Source organism: Acinonyx jubatus, chromosome A3, assembly GCF_027475565.1.
Source record: "Acinonyx jubatus isolate Ajub_Pintada_27869175 chromosome A3, VMU_Ajub_asm_v1.0, whole genome shotgun sequence".
NCBI lineage: Eukaryota > Metazoa > Chordata > Mammalia > Carnivora > Felidae > Acinonyx > Acinonyx jubatus.
The window spans coordinates 49474087-49480086 of NC_069388.1; positions in this window are offsets into that span (position 1 = coordinate 49474087).

Below are 6000 nucleotides of genomic sequence, written 5' to 3' on the forward strand. Positions count from 1 at the left end.
CAGGGCTCAGTCTAGGATCTCAAAAAACACTTATCAAGTAGGATGAAAATGACTGTTTAATTAAAATATATATAACTAAACTTACCATTTTAACCATTTTTGAGAATAAAGTTCTGTGGTATTAAGTGCATTCACATTGTTCTGCAACCTTTCCCTCCATTTCTAAAACTTTTTTTTAATGTTTATTTTTGAGAGAGAGAGAGACAGAGACAGAGAGAGAGGGAATGGGGGAGGGGTGGAGAGAGGGAGGAGACAGAATCTGAAGCAGGATCTGTGCTGACAGCAGAGAGCCTGATGTGGGGCTCGAACTCACGAACCATGAGATCATGACCTGAGACAAAGTCAGATGCTTAACTGACTGATCCACCCAGGTACCCTAAAAGTTTTCTTTTAAATAAAGTTTACTTTATTTATTTAAAGTTTACTAGGGGCACCTGGGTGGCTCAGTCTGTTAAGGTCCGACTTCAGCTCAGGTCATGATCTCACGGTCTGTGGGTTCGAGCCCCGCATCGGGCTCTGGGCTGATGGCTCAGAGCCTGGAGCCTGCTTCCAATTCTGTGTCTTCCTCTCTCTCTGCCCCTCCCCCGTTCATGCTCTGTCTCTGTCTCAAAAATAAGTAAACGTTAAAAAAATTAAAAAAAAAAGTTTACTTTATACAACACCCAGTACTCATCCCAACAGGTGCCCTCCTCAATACCCATCACCCACTTTCCCCTCCCTCCCACCCATCAACCCTCAGTTTATTCTAAGTTTTTAAGAATCTCTTATGATTTGGCTCCCTCCCTCTCTAACTTTTTTTTTCCTTCCCCTCCCCCATGGTCTTTTGTTAAGTTTCTCAGGATCCACATAAGAGTGAAAACATATGGTATCTGTCTTTCTACCTATGACGTATTTCACTTAGCATAACACTCTCCAGTTTTATCCATGTTGCTACAAAAGGCCATATTTCATTCTTTCTCATTGCCAAGTAGTATTCCATTGTGTATATAAACCACAATTGCTTTATCCATTCATCAGTTGATGGACATTTAGGCTGTTTCCATAATTTGGCTTTTGTTGAAAGTGCTGCCATAAACATTGGGGTACAAGTGCCCCTATGCATCAGCACTGCTGTATCCCTTGGGTAAATTCCTAGCAGTGCTATTTCTGGGTCATAGGGTAGATGTAGTTTTAATTTTTTGAGGAACCTCCACACTGTTTTCCAGAGTGGCTGCACCAGTTTGCATTCCCACCAACAGTGCAAGAGTGTTTCCATTTCTCCACAACCTCTCAGGCATCTATAGTCTCCTGATTTGTTCATTTTAGCCACTCTGACTGGCGTGAGGTGATATCTCAGTGTGATTTTGATTTGTATTTCCCTGATGAGGAGTGAAGTTGAGCATCTTTTCATGTGCCTGTTGGCCATCTGGATGTCTTCTTTAGAGAAGCGTCTATTCATGTCTTCTGCCCATTTCTTCACTGGATTATTTGTTTTTTTATTTAGTTTTTTTAAAAAATTTACATCCAAATTAGTTAGCATATAGTGAAACGATGATTTCAGTAGTAGATTTCTTAATGCCCCTTACCCATTTAGCCCATCCCCCCTCCCACCACTCCTCCAGTAACCCTCAGTTTGTTCTCCATATTTATGAGTCTCTTTTGTCCCCCTCCCTGCTTTTATATTATTTTTGTTTCCTTTCCCTTATGTTCATATGTTTTGTCTCTTAAAGTCCTCATATGAGTGAAGTCATATGATTTTTGTCTTTCTCTGACTGACTAATTTCACTTAGCATAATACCCTCCAGTTCCATCCACATAGTTGCAAATGGCAAGATTTCATTCTTTTTACTGCCGAGTAATACTCCATTGTATATATATACCACATCTTCTTTGTCCATTCATCCATCGATGGGCATTGGGGCTCTTTCCATACTTTGGCTATTGTTGATAGTGTTGCCATAGACATTGGGGTGCATGTGGCCCTTCGAAACAGCACACCTGTATCCCTTGGATAAATGCCTAGTAGTGCAATTGCTGGGTCATAGGGTAGTTCTATTTTTAGTTTTTTGAGGAACCTCCATGCTGTTTTCCAGAGTAGCCGCACCAGCTTGCATTGCCACCAACAATGCAAAAGAGATCCTCTTTCTCCGCATCCTCGCCAACATCTGTTGTTGCCTGAGTTGTTAATGTTAGCCATTCTGACAGGTGTAAGGTGGTATCTCATTGTGGTTTTGATTTGTGTTTCCCTGATGATGAGTGATGTTGAGCATTTTTTCAGGTGCCGGTTGGCCATTTGGATGTCTTCTTTGGAGAAGTGTCTATTCATGTCTTTTGCCCATTTCTTTGCTGGATTATTTGTTTTTGGGGTGTTTAGTTTGATAAGTTCTATATAGATTTTGGATACTAACCCTTTATCTGATATGTCATTTGCAAATATCTCTCCCATTCTGTCAGTTGCCTTTTAGTTTTGCTGATTGTTTCCTTCGCTGTGCAGAAGGTTTTTATTTTGATGAGGTCCCAGTAGTTCATTTTTGCTTTTGCTTCCCTTGCCTCTGGAGACGTGTTGAGTAAGAAGTTGCTGTGGGTAAGATCAAAGAGGTTTTGCCTGCTTTCTCCTTGAGGATGTTTTAAAAAAATTTTTTAAGGTTTATTCATTTTTTCAGAGACAGAGCATGAGCGGGGAGGGGCAGAGAGAGAGGGACACAGAATCTGAAACAGGCTTCAGGCTGTGAGCTGTCAGCACAAAGCCCGATGTGAGGCCCGAACTCACAGATGGCAAGATCATGACCTGAGCTGAGGTCAGATGCTTAACCAACTGAGCCACCCAGGGGCCCCTTTCCTCGAAGATTTTTATGGCTTCCTGTCTTACATTGAGGTCTTTCATCCATTTTGAGTTTATTTTTGTGTATGGTGTAAGAAAGTGGTTCAGGTTCATTTTTCTACATGTCGCTGTCCAGTTTCCCCAGCACCACTTGCTAGGGAGACTAGACTGTCTGTGTTCCATTGGATATTCTATCCTCTTTGTCAAAGATTAGCTGGCCATACGTTTGTGGCTCCATTTCTGGGTTCTCTATTCTGTTCCATTGATGAGTGTCTGTTCTTGTGCCACTACCATACTGTCTTGATGATTACAGCTTTGTAGTATAGCTTGAAGTCTGGGATTGTGATGCCTCCTGCTTTGGTTTTCTTCTCCAAGATTGCTTTGGCTATTCAGTGTCTTTTCTGGTTCCATACAAATTTTAGGATTATTTGTTCTAGCTCTGTGAAGAATGCTGGTGTTACTTTGATAGGGATTGCATTGAATATGTAGATTACTTTGGGTAGTATTGACATTTTAACAATATTTGTTCACATCTTCTTTATCCATTCATCAGTCGATGGACATTTGGGCTCTCACCATAGTTTGGCTATTGTTGATAATGTGCTATAAACATTGGGGTGTGTGTACCCCTTTGAATCTGTATTTTTGTATCCTTTGGATAAATACCTAATAGTGCAATTGCTGGGTCCTAGGGTAGTTCTATTTAAAAAAAATTTTTTTAACATTTATTCAATTTTGAGAGTTAGAAACAGAGCATGAGGGGGGAAGGGACAGAGAGAGGGAGACACAGAATCTGAAGCAGAGTCCAGGCTCTGAGCTGTCAGCACAGAGCCCGACACGGGGCTTGAACTCACAAACTGCGAGATCATGATCTGAGCCGAAGTCAGACATTCAATCAACTGAGCCACCCAGGCGCCCCAATTCTATTTTTAATTTTTTGATGAACCTTCTTACTGTTTTCCAGAGTGGCCACACCAGTTTGCATTCCTACCAACAGTGCAAGAGGGTTCCCCTCTCCCTACATCCTGCGCAACATCTGTTGTTTCCCAAGTTGTTAATTTTAGCCACTCTGACCGGTGTGAGGTGGTATCTCAATGTAGTTTTGATAGGTATTTCCCTGATGATGAGTGATGTTGAGCATCTTTTTATGTGTGTATTTGCCATCTGGATGTCTTCTTTAGAAGAAGACCCATTTCTTAATTGGGTTGTTTGGTTTTTGGGCGCTGAGTTTGATAAATTCTTTACAGATTAAAAAAATTTTTTTAACGTTTATTCATTTTTGACAGCAGAGAGAGACAGAACATGAGCAGGGAAGGGGCAGAGAGAGGGAGACACAGCATCTGAAACAGGCTCCAGGCTCTGAGCTGTCAGCACAGAGCCTGACACGGGGCTTGAACTCACAAATTGTGAGATCCTGACCTGAGCTGAAGTCGGATGCTCAACCAACTAAGCCACCCAGGTGTCCCTAATTCTTTACAGGTTTTAAGGAGGGCACTTGTTATGATGAGCACTGCATGTTATGTGTAAGTGATGAATCATTGAATACTACTCCTGAAATCAATATTGTACTGTATATTAACTAAAATTTAAATATATTTAAAAAATTTAAAAAACATATATGAAAATTCAAAAGTCTTCATCAGGTACTTGATGTCAAAAATAAACTATGAATTTGAAAAACAGAAGTTATATATGTGACATTGACCACAATGCAGAAACAAAAAGGTTATAAGAAACTTAGCCATCTAGATACTTAACACATACAATGAAGTAATTCTTAGCTGAAAGCAGAAATAAAAATCAATATTACAACATACAGAAATCAAATGACATTCAGAGGATATTTTATGAACTTAGCAGTATTTTGACAAAGACAAGAAGGAAAATAAATGAATTTAATTTCAGTGTAAGAAACATGAAAAGAAACAACAAAACAGGTTCTAAAAAACTTGACTGAGGAAATAAATATAAAAACAGAAGTTTGCAAAGTAGAAAAATAAGACAAAATGAACTGATGATCAAGAAAACACAAAGTGGGGCACCTGTGTGGCTCAGTTTGTTGAGCAGATGGCTTCGTTTCAGGTCATGACCTTGTGCTCCATGAGTTCAAGCCCTGCATCGTGCTCTGTGCAGACAGCTTGGAGCCTGGAGCCTTCTTCAGATTCTGTGCTTCTGTCTCTTTCTGCCCCTCCCCTGCTCATGCTCTGTCTCTCTCTCTCTCTCAAAAATAATTTTTTTTTATTTTTTTTTCAACGTTTATTTATTTTTGGGACAGAGAGAGACAGAGCATGAATGGGGGAGGGGCAGAGAGAGAGGGAGACACAGAATCGGAAACAGGCTCCAGGCTCTGAGCCATCAGCCCAGAGCCCGACGCGGGGCTGGAACTCACGGACCGCGAGATCGTGACCTGGCTGAAGTCGGACGCTTAACCGACTGCGCCACCCAGGCACCCCTCAAAAATAAATTTTAAAAAAATTAAAAAAAAAACACAAAGCTTATTCCCTGACCAAAAATTAAAATAGAAAAATATTTGGCCAGTGTAATTACAGATGGAAAAAAATAAGGAATAAAAATGAGATATAATTTGAGGTGCCTGGGTGGCTCAGTCAGTTAAATGTTCAACTCTTTATCTCAGCTCAGGTCTTGATCTCAGGGTCATGGGTTCAAGTCCCACATTGGGCTCTGCACTGGCATGAAGCCTACTTAAAAAAAAAAAAAGACAATTACAGGTACAAAGGAGATTGTGTAATTATAAAGGAAAACAATATAACCCTTGGTTTAAATTATTGAAGAATAAGAAAAACCCTTGAGTCACCAAATCTGTAAGTCCCCATGTCTTGGTGGGGTCTCTTTTCTTTCTTTCTTTCTTTCTTTCTTTCTTTCTTTCTTTCTTTCTTTCTTTCTTTCCTTCCTTCTTTGATTTAAGTTTATTTATTTTGAGAGAGAGAGAGAGAGAGAGAGAGAGAGAGAACAGGGAGGGCCTGAGAGAGAGGGAGAGAAAGAGGATCCCAAGCAGGCTTTGTACTGTCAGTGCAGAGCCCAGTGCAGGGCTCGAACTCATGAATCCTGAGATTGTGATGCTTAACTGACTGAGCCACCCAGGCACCCCTCACAGTGCCTTGGTGGGTTTCAACCAGATCTTCATTTTGCTTATTTTGAAATTTTATTCTAGGTTGTGTTTGTGTACATGTAGTTTTTAT